The following is a 25,330-nucleotide window of genomic DNA, read 5'->3' as shown; positions in this document are numbered from 1 at the left end:
AAATTTAATTTAACTTTATATTTTGGTACAGATCATGCCAGAGGTATCACACATATATCCTGGACAACAATCTTTTCAAGAATTTTTGTTACAGCATTTAATGAATGGTTCTTATAAATGGTTTATCAGAAGCCAAAAGTTCAAAAAACAGTTCTTTATGTGAATTTTAATGCCATAAAGTTTGTGTTTGTGTTAAGCGAAGGGTTCAGTGATGGGCGAATAAATTCGGCAAGAGCAAATTTGCGGTAAATTTCTGTGTTTCGCCACCGGTGAATAAATTCACAAAAATTCACTGTAAAAAAATCTGCCGCAATAAAAAATAAAAAAATGTGGGCGACAATTTTTATACTCGCACCTATTTTGTTCAAATGCATTAAAGTCAATTGGTGGCCAAATAAATTTGATGTGTCAATTTTTATGTGCGCGACTATTCTGACGCCTGTGAAAATTATTCAAACACCCATTTACTTTAATGCTTTTGGACAAAATAGGCACGTGTATAAAAATTGTCGCGGGCGTCACAATAATTTTAATGCCCAAGGACTTCAATGCATTTTGCTAATTTTTCACCATTTCCCAAATTTTGCGGGAAATTAACAAATTTTTCTGCAAACAGAAACTGAACAAATTCGCCCATCACTAGAAGGGTTTCAAGATGGCCAAAATGCTCTACGAAGACTCAAAGGTGTTGGTAAATGGACTGTCGAGAGCTGCATTGTGCATAGATACAAAGATCCGATCGCACGAATCATGGTATGATCGGACTCTTCCATCTCCCCACCTTCCACTAACCATTCTGATCAAATAAAGTACAAAAGAATAGATCAGTTGATGTTCTGTCCCTGACAGCAATCGTACGAATGTAATGTCTGACAAAAGCTAGTGACAGTCTCCCTCTATAAATTGTACAATCGGCAATACACGCAGAGATATTATCCGCAGCCGACAGAAATCTTTTAACCTGTCCGATCGACCAAACGATTGATTTCTGCCGGACCAAAAATGTCAGGACTCTCCGAAAATCTTACGAATCCTCTATTCGTACGATCAGATCTTTGCGTCTATGGCCAGCTTTAGACGTGGAGCTGCAAAATGCAGACTTAGTTGCAGAGAGATTACAATTTTGCCAAATATATGGGAAATATTGTTTATTAAATACTTGTTGGCTACACTAACCAATACTGTACTACCTGCAGCATCACCAGTGCACACATGACACAGGTAATGATAAATAGATGCTGTAATGTTTCTGATGACATAAACATTACAGTTAATGGCCTTGAATGTCATTAAAGTGAATAATGATTGCAAAAAGAAGAAGAAATAAAGAGGAAGTGCATAAGCACATACTTTGTATAGGATACCGTGCACATTTTTTTTTTTTTCAATTTTTTCCAGAAGGAGAAGTTGAAGTTCATTTTACAGTAATATTTATTAGTTGGCACACAACATATTCTGGATATTTTACCTAAACAAATTAGTAAGGATTAGTTCCTTGGTTTGCACAGCCCCCCTTAAGAATATCTGTACTGATTATAAACAATAATTAAATAAAACATTCGCCATGGAATTGAAAAAAAAACAAGATTATTTTGTCTTATTTTATGTTGATAATTAAAGGCAAAAATGCTTCCCTAATTGCTTATGCTTATGATGTCTTGCAAATAATTAATCATAAGTCAGTTACAATGCTTGTTCAGAAAAAAGGAAATATTTGTTTAATATTTCGGTCTATAATATGTTTATGTTGGTCGCTGTACTAATAGAATTACACTGTATATTTAACAATTGCTTTCTCGCCCCAAATAATTATCTGTATAATACAAATTACTAATAATATGATATGATAAATCAGTCGCTGAGATTTATAGCAAATTTTTTATTTGTCCATAAAACATTTTATATCAATGCTGGCTATGAAAAACTATGGGGCCGATTCACTAACTTCGAGTGAAGGATTCGAAGTAAAAAAAACTTCGAATTTCGAAGTGTTTTTTGGGCCACTTCGTACGATTCGAAGGATTTTATCGTTCGATCGAAGGAATAATCCTTCGATCGTTCGATCGCACTATTTGCGCTAAAATCCTTCGACTTCGATATTCAAAGTCAAAGGATTTTAATTCCCAGTCGAATATCGAGGGTTAATTAACCCTCGATATTCGACCCTTTGTGAATCGGCCCCTATATGTTGGGCAACAGACTCACATGAAAAAAATAGATTTTATTGCAGAGAAAGCATGTGAATGAGCTCAAAATTGAGCACATTTGAGTTTATTTTAGAATACTGAGCTCTGGACTTAATGAAGAACTGAGCAACAATAACCTAAAATTATAATAATAATATGGCATGGTAGACACATCTTTATGTGATTATAGTTTTTTTAAACACATTACCAATTATTAAATGATGGCATCAAATCACATGTAGAATAACAGTGTTGTGATTATTAGTTTGTGTTTTCCTAAAAGGGATCTTGGCCATACACATTTTAATGGCAGTAATGATGGTACTGTACCATTAATGCTGAGATGCACCACTGACAGTGGTTGCTGTCATTTATGAGGATCTTGTTAGGATGTATCATGTGCCATATACTGGTATGGGACATGTTATCCAGAATGTTCTACCAGAAAATCATGTAAACATTAAATAAACTCAATAGGCTGGTTTTGCTTCCAATAAGGATTATTGTTATATCTCAGTTTGGATCATGTACAAGGTACTGCTTTATTATTACAGAGAAAAAGGAAATACTTTTTCAAAATGTGGATTATTTGTATAATGAGAGACATCCTTTCCTTAATTCAGAAATATCTGGATAATGGGTTTCCAGATAACAGATCCCATACCTGATTGAAAAGTATATGAAAAGCCCTATGCATTTAAGGAGGATACTTTCAACAAAATTATACTTAATGGCATTTGTTTTTCTTTATAGGTAAAAAGTATATATTATTATTATATAGTAAAGAAATGCACAATAGCAACATTTCAAATTAAATACATTGGTAGTTCTTACAAAACTGTATTACTGTAATAATATACCATAATACAATACTGTATTGTATTACTCAGTAAGTTCATTTGTGAGATATTTTATGTTGTTAAGTTAAAAAAAGAACAAGCTAAATATGGTAAACATGAATAAGGGGCAGAACAAAGTGTGAAATTATTACGGCAGTAACATTTTACCACTCTCTATTTATTCCTATGAGATTTTTAGAGGCATATTTATGGGTGAAAGAGTTCAACATTTGATAAATATGCCTCCTAAAATCCCATTGGAATGAACGGAGAGTGGTGGAATTTTACAGTGGTGAGCTCTAATTTCACACTTTGATAAATCTGCCCCTATATGTCTAATGGCTTTTGAATGTATAATGTATGCTTTCTCATCATAAATATTGAATGCATCGGAGGGTATTTTTGAAAATAATGTTATTTTATTTCCCAATATTACAAGTTCATATTGTCTGTGTAGTATAGTGGAAGAGAGAGTAGTTTTGTTTATGATGAACGTCACCAAACATATTTTGGTAAGTAATATGCAGTAAATATCCTATTTAAAATGGTTGACAGAATAGTAAATGTGGAACGATTTATGGGGCAGATTCACAAATCTGCCCCATAAATGTGTGAAATTATTATACAGTTCTTTAAGTTAATTAATCTGTGGACCTACAGTACCAGTTCCAGAATATGTTTTATTCAAATGTTATTACACAAAAAAGGAAAAGAAGCGACATTTTTTCCTTGTTTTCCCATAGTGACCAAACATAACATAAGACAAAGGCTGCAGATAAGACAATTGGGAAATGGAATGATTCTGTAATTAAATTCATATTGCTGTTATGCAGTAAATGTAAAAACTACAGCCCCATTTTTATCTACAAAGGAAAAATGTTTCATTTTTCTTTCTGCAATTTTTTTTAAAATGTTTTCTTAATTTTTACCAAAGTTTACAAAATGTATTTGAGTGATTTGGCTCAGTTATCAAAGTTTCCAACCACTTTACCAACTGGTATTATAGTCAATAAAGCCATTCTATCCTATTGATCAATGTGTGTAAGTTGTCTGTGAAGCTCCAAATGAAGCTAAAAGCTATATTAGTATGGTGATTGAATATTTAACGAAATGGCATATTTATTTATTTATTTATTTTTTAAATTTTCTTAAGATTTATAGCACAGTTTAAGATCCAATTATGATTTATTATTCAGAACATATATATGGACACGCAAACACAAATATACACCCATCCCATGTGATCACACACATACACACACATGTTAACTTGTGTTTGCTTCTGCTCTGTTTCCATAGCGATAGGAATAACCACATTTCTCATAGTTTTGTTTCCATGGTTATATGCGTTTATATATATCTGTAATGCCCTCAAATGCTCAGCGCTGCTCTTTCTGACAATATCTACAGCATTCATTAGATGACCTAGAATTGTTGTAAAAAGCTAAAAAGACAAAAAAATGTATTTGAATACCTCAGTCCCATGTACAAGGAGCAAACAAATATTTTAACATACTTTTCTTTTGAAATCTTTGAAATCTCAAACATTAGTAAATAAAAGTGTAATTTTACTTGCAAAATCTAAACCTTTTAATCCCATTTAAAAAAATTTATGTTCAGGAAGAAAATTAGGGACGTAACTACAGAGGAAGCAGACCCTGCAGAGGGGCCCAGGAGTGTAGGGGCCCAGTGAGGCCCTAATTAATAAGTAATTTTAATATTTCTTTGTAGAATAGTCCAACTTATCATAAATTGAATTTGCTGTGAGCCCAGTAACATCTATTGACACCACTGAAGAAAATGGTTTTGTTAAAAGAGACCTGAGATTGCAGCTCAGAAACAGCTGCAATTGAAATAAAATGCATCATGTGGTCTTGCAACAAAAGGGGCTGCAGGAATACTATGGGTCTTATTTATTGAAATAGAAAGCTGGCAAAAAACTCAAATGGAAAAAAAAAATACTGACAAAAGCAAATGACTTTTTTCCTTTTTCCTTGAACATTACCTTGTTTAAGAAAGAGAGAATATTCTCAAGTGTGGTTTTCATTGAAAACAAATGTACATTGATGGTGTGAGGTGCAGAATGCAGCACCAGTGGGTTTAAGGCAACCCCATATGTCAGTACAGTAGCGATCCTAGAGGGGGGCGGGCCCTGGTGCGTGACGCGCAGCCGGGCCCCGTCCCCCTCCGTACACGGCCGCATTTGGCCGTATTTCGAGCAGTGAACGGACTGCCGGGGGGCCCTGAGGGGGTGCGGGCCCTGGCCAGCTCGCACCCCCTGCTCCCCCGGTAGTTCCGCCACTGTGTCAGTACAGGGTCTCATTGCAGCCTGTGACCACCAGAGCCCTAACTTGTGTCTCTGAATGACACACAACACTAGGACCAGTAGGGGGAGGGATGGGGGATGCCTATATGCCTCACCCCACCTGTTCATTATGAGTACAGCATTGGCGAATGCATGCAGAACTATATTCATAGGAGAGCAGAACCTACATACATTTTTCAGTGTGAATGAAAGGAAGGAAGTGTTGAATAAAATGCTGAACACTGCTATCCTCAACGTAAATTACCTCAGCTATCAAGGTGAATAAAACTACATCAAAATACTGCAGGTGTGGGATCTATTATCCAGAAATAATGGGGGAGCCATCTTCCATAGACTGCATTTGCATAAAATAATTTGAATCTTAAGAAACTCTTTCCTTTTTCTCTGTGATAATAAAAACGTTACCTTGTACTTGATCCCAACTAAGATATAGGGGCATAATTATCAAGGATCGAATTTTGAATTGGAAAAATTCAAATCAAATTCAAAAAGACCAACCAAAATGAAGTTGAAGGTTTTTTTTGCCCGAATAGGTCAGTTTTCAAAATGGGCCTTTTTTTTTCTTTTGGTGACTTTTTAGTCTTGTCGACTTTTTGTCCAAATGCATAAAATGGGTGTTCTTTTCTCAAGTTATTTCTCACTCAAAATGCATAAAAGTCAATGGTTGTTTCTTTCTTGTGGTGATTTTTTTTGTCACACCAAATTTTTGCCACAATTTCACAAAACAATTTGCAGATTGAGTAGGGTATCAGGCTTAGTTTATATCTCCCTGAACCAATGAGTACTGTATGATATTCATGCACTTGAAGGTAGACATCCAGAGGAACTATCTACTGCCTAAATACTCTACACAGTGCTGCGTCAGTGTTGTGCTGAACCCTCTCTGGATTTGTGAGTATAACCCTGTGAGCCAATTGTCTTGGACAATAAAACCTGTTATTGTTGCAAAGTATTCCTGGCACTCGTTTCTTTATTTGTTGTTAAATAAATTGACAGTGGAGGTGGGATGTTGTAGTTGCACACACCACTACATGATTTACTTCCATATAGCAAAGGCCCATCCTGTGTGATAGAGTCCAATGTACCACATGCTCTGAACATTTCTAGATGGACAAAGGGTTGTTACAGCCAACAAGGGGTTATAATACCCTTATAAATTTGCTATTTATTTTACACATTTTTTTTCATTTTACACAGCATGAATAGACCCCATAATGTAACAGGGATATAGAAACATTAGGAATTTACTACACAAAGCTACAGAAGAAGACGACAAGGTTAAAGATGTAAAAGGGGGAGGGGTATCAAAGAGAGTGAAAAAATAATAAAATAACCAATAAAAAAGGTATGTAAATGAGAAAGGGGTATATATACTGACAATAAGAAAATGATCAGCAGGAAAAAAAGCAATGAAACAAAAAAAACAAGAGAAATAAAGACAAATTGGCAGATATAGAAAGAATAGTAAGAATAATTCACAGTAACAAAAATTCTAGAATAATATATTTTTAATGTATAACCCTAGCAACACTGATTCCCGAAATCTGGGAAGACTTGTTTTAAGCTCTTTGAGAATAGATTATTAAAACATTTAAATCCAGAGCACATTTTAAACAAAATTCTGTCATTTGACCCCTTTTCATTTCAAGTAACCATGTAAGAGCTCAGCTTGTAATGCACTTCAGCATATGATTCACAGAGCATGCTGGGAGTTTTAATTCAACTCTAGGTACATTTCATTAGATGTCTTTGACTTAAAGAAACCTTTGTCTGCATTTTACACTTCCCGTTTCCATAAATCTGGCCCAGGCTGATAACCGATTGAGAAAACAAAGAAAAAAACAAACAAATATAGCCTTATAACAGAAGCATAGATATGTTATTTTCTTTCTTGCTTTCATTGTTATTCGGTCTATACTGACAATCACAGGAGAAAGGAGAGATTGAATATTATAGTAATTTTGTTTGTGTGGTGAGTTTTATACTCTGAGCAATATATGTTAACAACCAGTTTTTCTTCTTCAGCGTCATTAGAGGTAAAGAGCAATGCATTTCCTTATGAAATATTTTATCTGCTCCAAGAACAGGTTGTACTTGAATGCCGCATTTAGCAAACTCCTTTACATTTAAATAACCTTATTATTGAATGTAGACACCTTACAATCTGCCGGAAGACTGATTAGAACAATTTCAGCATATTGTTTTTATTTTTTTCCAAATAAATGTTTCTGTGAAACCTTAAGGCATTGAAGATTAAGAGGGCAAAAATTTTAATGAATAAAATAACGCAAAATAACTGGTACCACCTATTTATCACAAACAGAACTGGCCTTGACACTGAACATAAATGCTTAGTTTCAACAGCCTATTTAGGTCCAGTACTGCCTTAGGCACCAGACCTTTGTGCCCCACATCTGTATATGCATGCAGGGCCACGCCGCACGGGCGCCCTAGGCAAGCTGGGCCGACGCAGCACCGGTTCAGCACGAGTGCGCATGCACAAATTGGTCCTCGCGTGTGGTCCCCTCTCTGACCGCACACGAGCGTCAATTCATGCATGCGTAGGTGCGCAGAAAAAAGAAAAGGGCAGAGAGAAGTTGGGCAGAGATGGGAACAGACTGGGGGTAGGCGACAGAGGAGGTACATAACTGGCGCCCCCTCAGCTTTGCGCCCTAGGCATGTGCTTACTCTGCCTATTAGCAGAGAAGACGCTCAGCAAACAATAAACTACCTGGGTGCCAGGAAATCCGCACTCACAGCATTGTGAAAAATAGTGGTGAGCAAATTTTTCACCAGCCATGGATTCACTGAGAAATTCTGCATTTCGACATCTGTGAACTTTTTCATGAAAACTGTTGCAAAAATTTTCAGCGGAAAAAATTGCCGCAACGAAAAAGTCACTGTCTTCTTGCAAATTTTTTTTGTAGTTTCACAAATTTTTCGGCGAAGCAACATATTCACTCATTACTAGTGAAAAAAAAAAAGTTTTATTAAAAGTGATCGACATTTATCAATATATCATGGTAGAATAGGTCAACTTACCAGTGTTTTGGGGCCCTAAGTTGAATTTGCTGTGGGACCAAGTAACATCTAGTTTAGGGTTGCCATCTATCTGATTATGACTTGACCAGCCTGTTTTTTTGAATGGGTGTCTGCATTTATGTGTGTCACTGTATGTCATACCCTATAGATTTGCATCAGTATACTTTGTATATTCTTAGTATTCATAATGTGGCCTTGTTCTGCTCTGTTAAATGAGCCTTATATATCACTTAGAATGCATAAAAAGCAATATGTATATCACAGGGAGGATCTAACAGTTGGAACATTTGGAACATAAGGTGCTGTATGCAAAGAAATTCAGGTTTAAGCAGCTGGTGAAAAGGCACATCCTTTGCATTTATCACTTTATAAGCATGCCATGAACAGAAACTGTCAAGGAAAGATGTGTACTGTGGGTTTTTATAGAAGTACAAAATATGAGTGTATATATAAATATATATTTATATATATATATATTTTAGTCCCTTTATATAAAAGCACATAGCACTTTCGCTATACATTTTTTTAAAATCCATATTGGCAATGGTTATGTAGCATATAGCTGTGTCTTTTCACAGTACCGTTGTCATTTGTGAAGTGTATTTCAAGGTTGCAAAAAAATTGCCCAGTATCAATAATGGTTTAGCCAAGAGGCTTCCTTTGCCAGACTTCTGCATCTGGACGTTTCTCTTGCCAGCCATTAAATGTGGAAAAATATATTTTCTGCCCAGTAATATACTGGGCTTTTAGTCAACTAATTTTCTTCTTAATAATATATTATCACCTTTTTGAATAAATATCATTTTCAAAAGTCTCAGTAAAAAACAAACCTGCATAAAATGTATTTTTCTTGTGCTTTGAAATGCTTCCCTAGTTTTATGTCATGTTCCTAAAATCTGTCAGACAAATTTCTCACGTGCATAGGATCGCAGAAAACCATATTATTGGGTTAATAGCATTTATTAGTGGCAGCTAAAGGATCAAGCCTTTTCATAAGCTGTGAAACAGCTAAAAACTAGAATGTGGGTTTTAAAGTATAAATATTTTGGTTAAAATTTGTAACAATGTCTGGTGGCTTAATACAAAATGCACTGTTTTGTGTGTGTTTAATGATCCAGACAAATGAGACCTCCTATATAATAGCAATATTTTAAAACATCATTCTTTGCTAAAAATATTATTATATTATTCATGTTGTTTGTACCTACTAATACATTGTGGGGCAGATTTATGAAGGGTCGAAGTGAATTCGAGGAAATTTTCTAAGTAAAAAAAATTTGAAATTCAAAGTAATTTTTTGGATACTTCGACCATCGAATATGATACTACAACTTAGACTTCGAATTCGATTAGAAGTAAAATACTTTGATTATTCGACCATTCGATAATCAAAGTACTGTCTCTTTAAAAGCCTTCAATATTTCGCCAAATTAAACCTGACGAAGTGCTATGTTAGCCTATGGGGACCTTCTAGAGCTTTTTTGGAAGTCAAAGTAAATCGTTCGATCGTTCGCTGAAATCTTTTGAATGGTTCAATTCAAAGGATTTAATCGAAATCAAATGATTTTAATTCGACCACAGGATACCAAAATTTGCTGAAAAAAACTTTGACAATGATATTCGAAGTCAAAGTATTTATTCGATGGTCGTATTTTGAAGTATTTTTGACTTCGAAATTCGACCCTTGATAAATATGCCCCTGTATGTCCTTCACCTTGGTTTTTCCGTAATTTGGATCTTCTGATCTTCTGCTGAAAATCATTACATAAACATTAACTAAACCCTAACAGAATTGTTTTGCTCCAATAAAAATGAATTATATCTTAGCTAGGATCAAGTACAAGGTACTGTCTTATCCTTTAGAGAAAAGGGAATGGGAGATGACCTTCCTGAAATCCAGAACATCCCATACCTGAACAAGGTTATCATTGGTATTGTGAGGTGTAACCACAGGCTCCAACACTCTTCAGTGATTAATGGACAATGATGGGTCAGTAATGTAAGTGGATTTTGGAAGATGGCATCTGGAAACAGAGCCTTTTGGATTTTTTGGCACCAAAATTCAACCAGTAAATGCTGGACATACTGTATCTATTATTTATAATAATAATTATTAGAGGGATTATGGGAAGCTGCAAAAGTATGAGAGCCAAGCAATTTAGAGAGCTCTATGTGGCTCTGACTGATCAACAATTTACATTTTTCACAGCCCCTATTATATTTTCTGGGGGGCCAAACTATTTCCGTTTATGCCATTGTATCATGCCATAAATGCTGGACCATATATCTTTGAACCTATGATTGTTTTTTGAAATTCAAGGTTTGACTTAAAACATAGTGTGACCTCTCAGTTAAAGATTAAATAAACGTTTCAAATAATTGAATGTAAAATGAATAAGGGTGCTATTCTAAACACTGTAGCTATGTACATTCATTATTTTTTTTGTTTTTATTCCAAGATATTAAGGTATACATGTACTGCTGATACAGCTACTAATAACCAATTGCGCCAAACTGCAATAAATATGCGTTTAATATTTTATGTGATCACATACAGTATGTTATTTATAAATAATGCACAAGAGACATGACTAGACTATGTCCTTATAAATGGTGACCTAGGGCCTTTATACGGCCGTGAAACTGTATTTTGTTACAACAAAAAGTGCATGATTTTCTATATAACACAAAAGCCATAAATAGGCTGTAAACTATTTACTTGTACATGGTGTCTGTGACCTTTTATACTTTTATGCGGTCATGTTATTGACTGCAGAGTACTATTGAATACAAAAATTTCCATACAGGAATAGGATCCGTTATCCAGAAACCAATTTTCAAGAAATCTATGGAAGGTCATCTCCCTTAGACTCCATTTTAATCATATAATTCCAATTTTAAGAAAATATTTTCTTTTTCCTTTCCAAATTATGGAAAGACCCCCTATCTGGAAAACCCCAAGTTCCAAGCATTCTGCATAACTGGTCCCATACCTGTATAATAATCAAGAGCCATGCATAACATATAAATTATAATTTTATAAACAACAAATAATGCTTTGATTTTTTTTGCGTTAAATTCATGAATTTTCATTATGTTTTTAAAAACAAAAAAACCCCAAAAACCACATAAGTAAAACTTCGGCATCTAAAAGCTTATGAGGTCATGAAGAAGTAAAAGGGAGCTGTCAGGCAAATTTGAAGGGGGTTTTATATTCAAGTTTTTAATTTATTTCAGTTTTTTGATTGAATGAGTTTATAGACCCATCTAAAATAGGAGTAGTATTCAAGTTTTACATAGTTACATAGTTAAATTGGGTTGAAAAAAGACAAGGTCCATCAGGTTCAACCCCTCCAAATGGAAACCAGCATCCATACACACACCCCTCCCTAGTTTTAATTAAATTATATATACCCATACCTATACTAACTATAGAGCTTAGTATCACAATAGCCTTTGATATTATGTCTGACCAAAAAAATCATCCAACAGTTTTATCACTATTGTATTCAATCAGGCTTGATAAAGAGCTCAGTGGAGCCCGAAATGTTGCCCTTTATTTGTCTGCACATGGGCTAAATAAACCACAAAATTATTTTTTCACCATTATCAGTGTGCTACTGGTTTTACTTTACATTGTATTCAATCACATTTTTTATGCTCAGATTTTTTAATAAATAAGCAAACATTCAAGTTTTTTTTAACTGAGTTTATTCAATGTAACAAAAGCCTCTAAAATTACAGATTCAAATTTGATAAATAGTCTCCTAAGTGCTGTCATTTGTATAACGATTTAATGATTGTAGAACCCCTACTGTAAAATATTAGGATATTAGAAGAAATGTCAGCATTCTTCATTTGTTGTTCCATCATTCTGCCATTAATTCCTTAGCATTGACCAAAGAACAGGACATAGAAGGAGGGTTGGGTTCCTGCAAGTTTGGCTTTTGTACAGATCTTAAATCAGTCTATTGGAGTGTTAAATTATTCCTATATATTTAGTTCCTCTTTAACAGAAATTCATTTAGGTACATTGACAGTAGTGAAAGAAGCCAAATACTGCAAAAGTAATGTAAAGTGAAACAAAGAGTTCCAAGTTCCAACTTACATTTTCAATGAAGAGATTTAGATAAAGTAACATAGTTAAGAAACAATGCTTTTTAAGGAAAACATTAATTTTTTTCTTTATTCTGTGTTCTTCTCCACCAGTAAACAAAGTAATAGCACTGTAGTATGTTGAATCTTTGATTGCAGATAAATACAGGATAATTATTTACAGGCTAAACATTTCTGATTCAAAGACATAACTTCTAATGAAATATTGGGCATTATAATGCCATCTGGTGGCAATGAATGAAACAATTTGGTTTCATAAAGAAACAATTGTAGAAGTATGGTTAGTTTTGAGCACAGTTTTATTATATTTTATTATATTTTACTTTGCAAATCTGCAAATAAATAAAAATGGTTCTTCTGGAATATGTATTATTCACTGATTTGAGTATTTCTAATAGTTTCATTACTGAGAGGAGGACTTAGAACTATGATCAATGGTTGAAAATTAAAACATGCAGTCTTTGTGAGATGCAGGGATCCACTATCTATTATGTCATTTTATTATATTTTGTTACCTATCTGATATTATCAGGATGTTCATTCCATATTGAGTTTTGTTTCTGTTCTTCTCATCTTGATTCTGGCCTTCTAACACATGCACCCTGCTGTCAGCAAAACTGCATGTGGGGAGAGTCTTGAACTCTAAGAAATGGGTAGATATCTTGCCTTGCCTTGCCCAGGACAGCCAAGCCAGATTCATGGTATCTCAATGGAGAGAAGATAGCCATAACTTTTTTGATATAGGACTTTAGTGACTGGGTGGTTGTACAACTAACCCATCACCTATTCTCAAAAACTCACCAAATCTTAGGGGCAGATGTATTAAGGGTTGAATATCAAGGGTTAATTAACCCTCGATATTCGACTACCGAATTAAAATCCTTTGACTTCAAATATCGAAGTCGAAGGATTTTGCGCAATTCATGTGATCGAACGATCGAAGGAATAATCGTTCAATCGAACGATTAAATCCTTTGAATCGAACGATTCGAAGGATTTTAATCCATCGATCCAAGGATTATCCTTCGATCAGAAAAAACTTGGAAAGCCTATGGGGACCTTCCCCATAGGCTAACATGGACTTCGGTAGCTTTTAGGTGCCGAACTAGTGGGTTGAAGTTTTTTCTTAAAGAGACAGTACTTTGACTATCGAATGGTCGAATAGTCGAACGATTTTTAGTTCGAATCGTTCGATTCGAAGTCGTAGTCGAAGGTCGAAGTAGCCCATTCGATGGTCAAAGTAGCCAAAAAAATACTTCGAAATTCGAAGTTTTTTTTATTCTATTCCTTCACTCGAACTTAGTTAATGGGCCCCTAAATATCGTCAACAAAAATAAAACCTTTCTATGTATGTTATTCTCTGTTTTTTACCTGGGGCAACTCCCAAATTTTTATTTAGTTTCAATGGTACAGAAGGCATCACCTGAGAATATATTTCTTTTATTGCAAGGACAAAACCTGCATTGTTTGTGCATTACATTTTTTTGGAATCAACCAGTATACCGTAGGTACCTTTAGTTAATGTTCCCAATCAACACCTGGGTACAGTTTATGACACTTCAGACACCAGGAAGGACTGATTTAATAAAGAGCCGAGTAAGGTCTGAAACATTTCTTTTCCAATCTACCTTGTCTTTGAGCCAATAAAGTCACTTTGAAGCAAATAATTAACAAGTTTTCCAGTGTGCGGCAGTTTCTTAGACTCTGCATGTAATAGAGCCGTGATAGGTTGAGTCGATAAACTGTTTGGCACTTGATCCTAAAGGATTTACACAAAGTTGAGCACTCCATTATTGTGTGAAACAGTTATATTTTAAAGTTGCCAATGTATGATATCTTTTCATCCACATGTTTCAATGAGTCAAGTGAGATAGGCCACATCACTAAACACTGCTTATAAAGATATAAATCATGTTTACAAGATTATATTATAAGTTACAAGGCTCTTGTGGGTAATATTCTAACTATTAACGTGCAACACATTATATAAACATCCCATTACAAACACAAGTCTTTTATTACAGCTGTATGAATCCGACATGCAATAATATAATTACAGAAAGATCCTTTTCTGCAGAAACAATAATAATTCCCTGTAGTGTTATACACACAGAAAGAAGTAGCAATTTTGGGCAGTGACAAACTTTTATAACCATAGAGTCCACTGAGAGATGCTGTTATAGACTTTACTGAAAGTCTAAGAGAAGAGTTTGCTAATGGCTTCATGGGAACGTATTGAAAGAACTGTAAATCCTATATGCTTCTGACATTTCAAAAATAGTCGTGACCTTTTTATTTATTTTTTTGTGGCAAAAATCCTTATTGATACTTTTAGTAGCTCTTGTGATATAGTACATTGTTTTGCTGTAGATGTGGATTATTGTTAATTCATATTTTTCTATAATTTCTATTTTTTAGAATATTACACATAAAGCCAAAAGATGAAATATGTAATACAATAACAATACAAAATGATCATATGAAGAATTCTTTAGAAAAACAGTATAGTATATATATGAATATGTACATAAGCGTAAATACTATATATATGCTATTTTCTTGTAGCATGCATTGCAACTGACAGCCTTTTCAATAGAAGAAATAGATAGTCAATATATACTGTAAGTATTTAATTTTAAGAATTATCAGCCACTAGTTACCATGGAGATTTATGTTCCTTGAAGGGAATGTGATTTTATATAATCCAGTGTTATATCTTGATTAGCTGCCTAATGAGGAAAGTTTGCTGTGAGCATTGATGATATGTCCATATAAAGTATTACACAAGGTAACTTTAGGCCCCCTGGACTTAATTTATGCTTTCTTTTCATTGGAAATAATTTTTCCTTTAGGCCTAGCTCAACCAATACTAATAATTCATTATTTAGAAAGGCATGGAAATTTTGTATGCAATGCAATTTTTATTTAATAGAGCATTAAATGAGTACTATAGTAAAAGATCAAAAGGGTTTTTTTTTTGTGCACACATTGAGCATGTGAAAGTTTACCTTCAATCAACTGATAAAAAAGGTTTTGGACAAAAAAAATGTTAAGCAACCATTGTATGAAGGTAAACAATTAAGTTTCTAAAAACAATGCTGCATTCACCATCTGTTCTTGTACAGTATGTTAATATTAGACATGTGTGGAACATCTGTGAGAGGCTCAGTCTCCAAAGATGTGTCTAATGAGTATACCAAGAGAATTCTGAGCATCACCTGAGATCTGCAAAATGTTACCTTTCCAATTCTGTGAACTGAATTTGTTTTAAAACATTGTAATTTTCCTTCTTATAATGGCAGATATGTGTTGTTTTTAAAAGTTGTAGACTTTAATGCAAAGTTAATGATCCCAAATCACTTAATAGCATTCTCTCTATTGTTAAATTAGTTGGAACTTATGCTACAGTTAATACATCAGCTTATAATAGACAAAATAAGGAGGGAATTTATGGAACTTGCGTTATACTAAGCTGAGGTGTAATGGCATCCTTTAGTGTAAGATATTTAGCTGTATACCCCATCATGTTGTACCATGTTAACTGACAAGCTGGTGTTTGCGAGTTTGCATTCACTTTGCGAACTTGTACTTGCTCTAGTCCACTGGGAACTACTCCAGGGTATTAATGACCTAGAAAGTATATAGAGATGTAAATGGAATTGAATAATTGAATAATTAGTAAAGTTATCAAAGTTGATATTTTCACTGGAGAAAATTTGCTAAAGATGGTAGATGACACATTTACAAAAAAAAATAGCACTAGAAAATGAACAAAGGAAATGTAGCCACCCTTTAGATTTGAGGAATGGAACTTTCAACCAAAGCAACACAAATGGTTCTTCATCTTGAGCTAGCTAACTTAATATCCTTTTCAATAATGCTTTTTTTTTTTTTTTGCTCCAGATGTGCAGTTAATGTTCCCAGTGCTTATATTTATCCATTTTATTTATTTACTCAGTCATAGTAATTTCATTCCTATAGCCAGTGCAAATCTGAAGGTGGAGGAATGTATTCAGGGCTTGACTTTTCAAGAGGTCTAACAGATATCATTCAAACCATGAAGCAGATAGCGATCAGGGAGGCTGTTGTTTTTTCTCCGCATGGGCCAATAAGCTTGTGACTTGGTCAGGAGTGGTCAAGGCAGTGTTCCCCACATTTAAAGATTTAAATCTAATGCTAAATTATAATAATTGTATAGTCTGCAGTACTTTCTGCAGGACTTTTAACAAATATATTACAACATATAGGGGGTAATTTACTAAACATCATTTTTTATAGTTGGGCTTTTAGGGCAAAAACTAGAATTTTTCGTGAATAAAAAACCTTTTTCCAGATTTATTATACCCAATGCTGCAAAAAGCCAAAACTGAAAACCAGGCATCTCAAACTTATCGAGGTCATGTATAAATCAATGGCAGATGTTCCTATCCCAATTTGAAGATATTGTGGTCTGCACTCGGTTAAGCTCGTTCCAAAAAACTTGTGGTTTTTGGGCGATAATATAAAAAAAGTTAGCAATTCGGGAGTAAAGTCCGAAAAAGTTGTATGATTTGAGTTTTCTCTCAATTTTATTGACTTTTTTCCCGACCTGACTTTTTCAAGTTATTTTATTGATAAATAAGATAAAATTGTGGATGGGAGTTTGGTCCAGCTTTGTTTAATAAAAAATGTATATAAATTTGGATTTTAGTAATAACCCCCATATACAGTAGTTGCTGTGTTGCATTATTTTAATGTCAAGCGCATTTAGCACAGCTAATTTTTAAACCCAAACCAAAAGCTATTAATCGTTTTTATCTAAATCCTGAAACCCATTTGAAATAGTTACAATTGCTTCTCAAAACATAGAATGAGGATATGATTAATTTATTTAGTATAGGTTAAGCTTAAATGTAGATGTCTGCATTTCTTTATGCTGTATATTTGGTACCTTTCTACCAAAGATCTCTAAGGTGTTAAAAAAAACAATAAAACGTTTATAATGCATTAGCTACAAAAGCAGAGCTTTTGGTTAACCTAAATGCATTAATAAAAAGTGCACCCAAACTGATTGTTTATACATTTGCTATTTGACATTCTGTAAAACTTGCAGTTAATATGAATTTTCAGATGCAAAACGCTCCAATTGTCCTTCCTGAAAAATGAAGTCATAATTATGCTTAACCTCCCTCATGTGCACTAGTATGTATAAAATCAACTTAGCATAAAAGGAGAAGGTCACTCTATGTATTGTGGTCTTCAAATCTGCTGACTCTTACCTCAAGGTAAATTTGCTGCAGTGCCTTTTTTAAAAAAAGCAAAGCTCATACTGCTATTTTAGAAAATTTATACCTTTTTACATTCCCCTGAATACATTTTTCTGCCATCCACAAAGACAATTATTGAATCAATAGGATAATAAATTATGAAAAAGTTATGCATTTAAAAAAATGAATATGCTTATAGTCAGTTATATAATTTTATTGAAAGGAATCTTATGCGTAACTTGCTTTTTAAGCAATTAAATGTACTGGTGCAAAACAGACAATTGTGTCAACGATACTCCTTTATATTCTGTACCTGAATTGTCTTGGTCTTGGCAACTTCTTTTATAATAGACAAAGTAAAAATTGAGGTTGTGAAGTAAATGATTCTTAATTTTTTCCTAATGTAAGGACATCAGGGGGCACATTTACTCGAGTGAAGGAATAGAATAAAAAATACTTCGAAATTTGACTTTAACTATCGAATTGGCTACTTCGACCTTCGACTACGACTTCAAATCGAACGATTCAAAGTAAAAATCGTTCGACTATTCGACTATTCGATAGTCGAAGTACTGTCTCTTTAAAAAAAACTTTGACCTCCTACTTCGCCACCTAAAACCTACCGAGCATCAATGTTAGCCTATGGGGAAGGTCCCCATAGGCTTTCTAACAAATTTCTGATCGAAGGAATTTCGTTCGATCAATGGATTAAAATCCTTCGAAACGTTCGTTCGAATAGTGGTAAATCCTTCTACTTCAATATTTGAAGTCGAAAGATTTAACTTCAATAATTAACCCTCGATATCCGACCAATAGTAAATGTGCCTTATACTTATATATCCGTTTTGTGTTTCAAGTGTGTTAGATAAGAAGGAATATTGTCAGAGGGAACACATGGGCTTGTTATAATAAAAGCAACACCATAAAAAGTTGTAAGCAGTACACATATTATTGCGTTATGTTGTATCATTTTATATCTTATTTATTGGTAATGTTTTGTTTGCTCACACAGTTAATCATATTACAGATATCTCTGTTGCTACACCCTGAGGTTACAATGGACTTTAAAAAGGAGATGGTCTCTTTCTAATTCTATTACCCCAGAATTACAGAATTAGATACAAAATATAGGTTCTTATCAGGCTTGTAAGCTGTTGCCATTAAAAAGAAAATACTGGGAGCATACAATGTTGGTGATCATAAACCTATATAATTATAATTAACAGGGTATCTATATTAGGGAATCAATAAAATTGGCCACTTTGTTTTGTGGGAGCGTAAGTCATGTCAATTTTGACTCCATTTAACCAAGTTAGAAATGGCATAAATCGTATATATATATATATATATATACATTTATATAGTATATATTTGCCATTTACTTTGTTTTAGCCTGTATTTATAATGTACAAGATCTGACAAGATATTTTGGCATATGATCAGTATATGCATACTTACACTAATTACCTAATAATCCATATGTAATAACCTGAAAGAATGTACAATTATATTCTTTATTGTATAAATATTTTTATAGATATTTGAGAGTAGAATCATTCTATAGTTCTTAATCAAATGTAATTCTTTGTGACAAAAGACCAGGAAGATAGAATGTCTGAAAACTATTTATAGAAGCAGATATTACTCTATAAAGCCATACCATCTTCTGGTAAACTATGCATGTAGTTTATGGAGAAAGATATCTAGGTGTAAAATGCACCGGGAGATCTGCGTGTTCCTTTACCTCCCGGGAAACGTTCGTCCTTGTGCTCCACGTTCACGTGTCTCACATGCGCCATGACGCTCACGTTTCTCGCAGAGCATCATGACATCATTGTTGGGCGCAAGATTGGAATTTGGTGCCAAATTCCCTTTAAAAGGACTTTTCCTTACTGTAACAGTTCCCAAGCTGGCTTCTGTTTACAAATCCTGCCTAAGCGTTCTATATTGATTGATTATTCTGGTATTTTTGACTGCAGCCCATGTATCAGGGGTGAGTATAGCTTGAAGGCCTGTTGGGATGTCTTGTTGGGTTAAAGCTTTTTTGCTCAGATAGATATTCCTGAAAGCTTAGACCTAAATTGAATTAGATTAAAACATTTCTGTCCTATACATGACCTTGTTATTAGTTAAGGGGACCTGAGTAAATATTGCTCCAGATAGGTATACAGATCAACAAATATGTTAAGCTTATATTTCTTTAGAAAATGTATGGAAATTGCTGAGATTTTTTTGTGAGTTAGGGTACACAAATAAGGTTTCCTTAAAGATTGATAGGGCTAAAAAGCACAAGCAACCTTAAATAGCCCCCCCCCCTGTAAGCATTAATAAACACATTCAGAAGTCAAACTGATAACTGGACATTGTTTGCTAAATGTCTTTGCTGGCGCTTGGTGCTGCCACAAAATGCTGCATTCAAAAGCACCCTATTGAGCATGTAGTAGAACAATATTTCAGCATCCAGATTGCAGGTAAAAGGTCACTCCATTCAAATATATTGATCCTCAGACATCGCTAAGTACTAATATTTGCAACTTATTAGGTCACAAATCATCCTTTACCACCAGAGTGTTTATAATGCATTTAGAAAATGTTACATGGACAATAAATTGTCATTGTCAGAATAATTTGCCATGTAAATAAAAGAAAAATAAGGTTGACACTAATGATCCAAACATTACCTAGATAATATAAAACATAACAGACTTGAAAATCAGGAGTACCCTCAATTACAGACCTTTAAGGTCCAATTAAATATCTTTATTGAGACCAGATGGTGCTGTGAATCAAAAATAAAACCTTCCCTTTGTTTCAAAGGTTCTTTAAAATATATTCAATATCCTTACTCTGGGAATGATATTGTAGAACCCAAATAATTCTAGAAGTAGAACTAGATTTATTTGTGCCTGAACTGCATGTAACAGAAAATGTATTTAACACAGAGACTGCAGAGCCTTGTGCAAAACATTTTGTCTACATCAATTTAAACATTTTCATTCTAGCTTCAGGGTCAAAAACACCCAACTAGCCTGACAAAATGGCTCCTAGGGATTGTTTTTTTTTCACTACTTGTGGATAGTGATGAGCGAAATTTTTTGTAGCATTTCACCTCAAAAATTGCGCTATAGACTTTAATGGGTGAAAAAACCGAGGCCGATAAACTGTAATGCATTTTGGTGAATTTTTGGCATTTTGAGAATTTTTGGCAAAACTAAACGAGTCAGATTCACCCATAACTACTTGTGGATGGAAGCTGTGAAATGTAGGAGCTGGATGACAGTATCTGTAGAATACGAGAATAGGTAATTCTATGCAAAATACAGATACCTAATTAGCACTATGGTAACGCATATTGTAACATATTAAGGCTTCACATAGAGGCCACTATTCTAGAGTTGTCCTTTAATGAAAGAAAAACAGATCAAATTCTGAGGGCAACTTTTATATAAAACAGATTGGCAATATGAAAAAATGCAAATAAGCCAACAACATACTTTCTTCATCTAGGCTGATAATTACTAATTAAAACAATTTTACATTTAATTATGACATTTTCAAGCTGAAGTGGATCAAAGAGTAATACATGCAAGGGGAGACCTTTTTATTTTATTTATGCATGTTTTTTTTTTTTTTTGCTTGGGTCTAGCGGTTTAATGCTATCCAGTTAGGGGGATTTGAATAGCTCCTCTGAAATATTTATTGCGTCTCAGAATTTTTCAAATCAATATATTTATTCAGTAAGTAATTATTTCAGATTTTTCACTGGAACCATGCATTTGATGTATGTTGAAACAAAGTTATTTGGGAACCTAGAATTAGTAGGGATTCAAAACAGTATTGTACTTATTAGATTTTGAAGTCCATGGTCTACTCCAAGCGTGCAAAGAAGAGTTTCAGTTATGTATTTACAATGCATTAGGTTATATGATATAATAGGTTATATAATATACAGATTGTTATGTATTGACTGTTAAGGTAAGGCCAGTAGATGGCGCTGTTACATGTCAAACTAAGATGTGTCATTCTGCTCTGCTGATAATTGATAACATTTGCCTCTCTATCTGTTCTTCTTCCAAGTTGTTGGTAGTTCAGCCATGCTTTCCTCCCAGGGTCGGACTGGGCTGACGAGGCACCGGAGAAAAAAAACGGTGGGCCCCCACCTCTTGTGGGCCCCGCCAGCCCAGTACCACTCCCTGTTGAATTTTCCGCTCCCAGCTGAATACAAAGTGCACTCATGCACAGTGCGGGGGGGGGGGAAGTGTTGAGATGGCTCGAACCAGCAAGGTATCTGGAGGAGGGGGGCCCTGCGATAGCATCCCAGTCTGACCCTATTTCCTCCTGAGTAAAGTTTGTTCTACCCCCAGCTGAAAGTTGTCTGTACTACTACAGGGTCCAGAATATAATACAGATGAAAACAACCTTTCACTCTTGCTCATGATTCCCCTTCCCACATATGTATTTTAAGCTGTGTAGAACTTGGTATATTTGAAATGAGTATTTTAGGATTACATGTTTGTAAGGAAGAAGTTTATTGCTTTGTTTGTTTCCAGTAGTCATAACATAAGTAATTGTATCACATACAGAAAAACCTCAGTATTACATACCCTGATTTTACGGTTTCCCCCATTTCTCACCTTTTTTTTTTTTTTTGGTGCCATCAATTTATAATGCATAATGCATTTCTCTGATTTTATATTTTCCATAATTTGTTTTCTGGTCCCCTGAAACATGTTAAATGGGGATTCTACTGTATGTAGATAAAATATCTCATATGTTTACCTCTTGTATGCACTACATGGAGGGGTTTTTGTGTTATACTTAAATATATTAACTAGCTTAATTTTTAAAAGTTTTCTATAATGTCAACCATTCATTCTGCACTTACACGATTTTATGCTGAACCTGCCATGTGTAATCATTTAATCCATGCCAGTTTTGTGAAAATAGAGTGAATAGCACTGGGAGCAAAACACTTTTGTATAACTTAATAACTAGGTGTCTCTCAAGTTCTCATTCAGAACACTTTACAGAATGCCATATTGCTCTGACTCCTGCAAGGGAAAGATTGAAAGTCAAATGGCAGGCTCGCAAAATTGGTTACTGCGAATAGGCAGCAACAAGCAAAGTGATTTTAACAGACTATAAGAGAAAATAACAGCTATAATTAGTGAGAGTTTGATAAAACCAGGTTAGTACAAGGTGAGTGTTAACCATTGCAACATCTCGCCATATAACAGTTGTGGATTAAATTTGAGATAAATTCACTTCCGTAATGTCACAGAAGATAGCACAAATAATGATCAAATAACGAATACAGAAAATATGATCAGGTACTATATGGTTCTATGTAAGTATTCGTTCTTAAAAATACTTTATAAGACAGAAACTCAAATAGGTAATAAAAAAATGAATATGCTTTGCTCAGGTGCAGTAACCTGTTGCAGCCAGTAGGATGTTTGATTGTAAACAGCTGCCTAGTTATTGCTACCTGCTGAATAAAATCTACTATTTTTACATAATTGCCCCTACGAACAACAGTATGTGGGAAAACTCAGGAGGGCTTATGAACAAAAGTACAAAGCATTGGAATTACCCTGAAATAACCTTGGCATTACCAAGGTAATTTCCGAGATTTTTTATGCAACAAAACTGTGACAATTCCAAATCCAAAAATACTCCAGTTCAAACCTGTTGAAATCATGTAGAAGTCAATGACAGATATCCCTTTTACAGCTGGAAGAACTTTCTTTGCTTCGTGGATCTTAAGTTTTCAGTTGTTTTAGACTCTGGGGGGCAAATGCATCAAGGGTCGAATATCGAGGGTTAATTAACCCTCGATATTCGACTGGGGAATGAAAATCCTTCGACTTCGAATATCGAAGTCGAAGGATTTAGCGCAAATAGTTCGATCGAACGATCGAAGGAATAATCGTTCGGTCGAACGATTAAATCCTTCGAACGATTTGAAGGATTTTAATCCAACGATCGAGGATTATCCTTCGACCAAAAAAAGTTAGCCAAGCCTATGGGGACCTTCCCCATAGGCTAACATTGAGTTTGGTAGCTTTTAGGTGGCGAACTAGGGGGTCGAAGGTTTTTCTTAAAGAGACAGTACTCCGACTATCGAATGTTCGAATAGTCAAACGATTTTTAGTTTGAATCGTTCAATTCGAAGTCGTAGTCGAAGGTAAAAGTAGCCCATTTGATGGTCGAAGTAGCCAAAAAAAAACGTCGAAATTCTAAGCATTTTTTCTTCTATTCCTTCACTCGAACTTAATGAATGGGCCCCTGCTTGTTGCGCTTGTACTGTTTTCTATGCGACAATATGAAAAATTGGTGGTTATCATGACTTTTCCATGACTTCTTCTGTTCAAATCTATTGGCGAATAATTGACATTCATGGAAATGGGTTAATTAATGGTTTCTTAAATAAAAAAATTAGAACAATTTTAATTTCAGTAAACTCCCCCCCCCCAACTTTCACCCATTGATATGATTCTAAAATTCCCATAAGGATGCAAAGAAAGTGGTCGATTTTTTTGTGGTGAGCTTTATAAATAAATCTGCCCCTAAATATGTTTTGCCCACTTGTACTTGTTTTCTCCTGTACACGTTTCCAAAAAGCTAAACTTATGACTAATCAGTACCCAACTTATTAGTCAACTTTAGATAAAACAATAAAAAGTAAAAATACTGGGAGAGATATTGCTCGTATTACTTAGAATTCATTATACATTTGCCTTGTTAAAAATTCTTTGCAACTGTCTCTGGACATTTCAAAAGGATCATTCATTGGTTGTGATCATGAGACGCCTGTGACGTTCTCATTGATAATGGTTACTTGCTGTCATCAATAAATGCAAGGGTTAGCAGATTGTTTAAAATGGGACCATATCTAATAAATGCAAGTTGAAGGAAGTTCTAAATTAAATCCAATAAGTGCAGATGGCTTTTATAGAAGTTTACCCAATTTACATGATCTGGCAATACTAGCTTTATGCAATGAGCCACTTTAAAGTGAATTCATATTTGCTTCCCATTAAATATTCCACAATGTCTTATTATGCACTGTACTCTGGCTCATTAAATCTTCCCCTGAAGAACAACACATTTTTAAGTGTTTTTTTTAACAGCGTAAATGGTTACAAAGATAAGCTAATAAAAGGTTTCTGTTCTCGCTTGTTTATCAAACATGTTTTTTCCCATCTCTTTTTATACAATCATTGTATGATTAGTTAGTTAGCATCTCTCAACAAAATTATTAGTCAATACATTTTTGTTTGCTTAAGCCTTTTTCTTATGTTTAATGTTTTTGCTACACAAATATTAGCAATAAATCACTCCTCATTGACAATTTAACAAATGTCAAAAGGCAATGGGTAAAGGAGAGCTATACAAATAAGAATATACATACATACCTACATATAAACACTAATTTATAGCAACTTTAATTTGCTGTGCTGCTTGTTACTGGATAACATTTGCATTGATAGCACTTGTATGATCATCTCTGTATAGGTATAGGATCCGTTATCTGGAAACCCATTACCAAGAAAGCTCCAAACTATGGGAAGG

General features: G+C 34.3%; 1 protein-coding gene across 1 annotated transcript in view; it reads left to right on the top strand.

Annotated features, from left to right (window-relative positions):
- LOC108707447 (interleukin-1 receptor accessory protein-like 1) overlaps positions 1-25,330 on the top strand; it is a 745,402-nt gene that overhangs the window by 155,361 nt on the left and 564,711 nt on the right. The gene's annotated exons all lie outside the window — the stretch shown is intronic.

This window comes from Xenopus laevis, chromosome 2L (genome assembly GCF_017654675.1).
Source record: "Xenopus laevis strain J_2021 chromosome 2L, Xenopus_laevis_v10.1, whole genome shotgun sequence".
NCBI classification, from domain to species: Eukaryota; Metazoa; Chordata; class Amphibia; order Anura; family Pipidae; genus Xenopus; species Xenopus laevis.
This window is presented reverse-complemented; position numbering and strand designations above follow the sequence as displayed.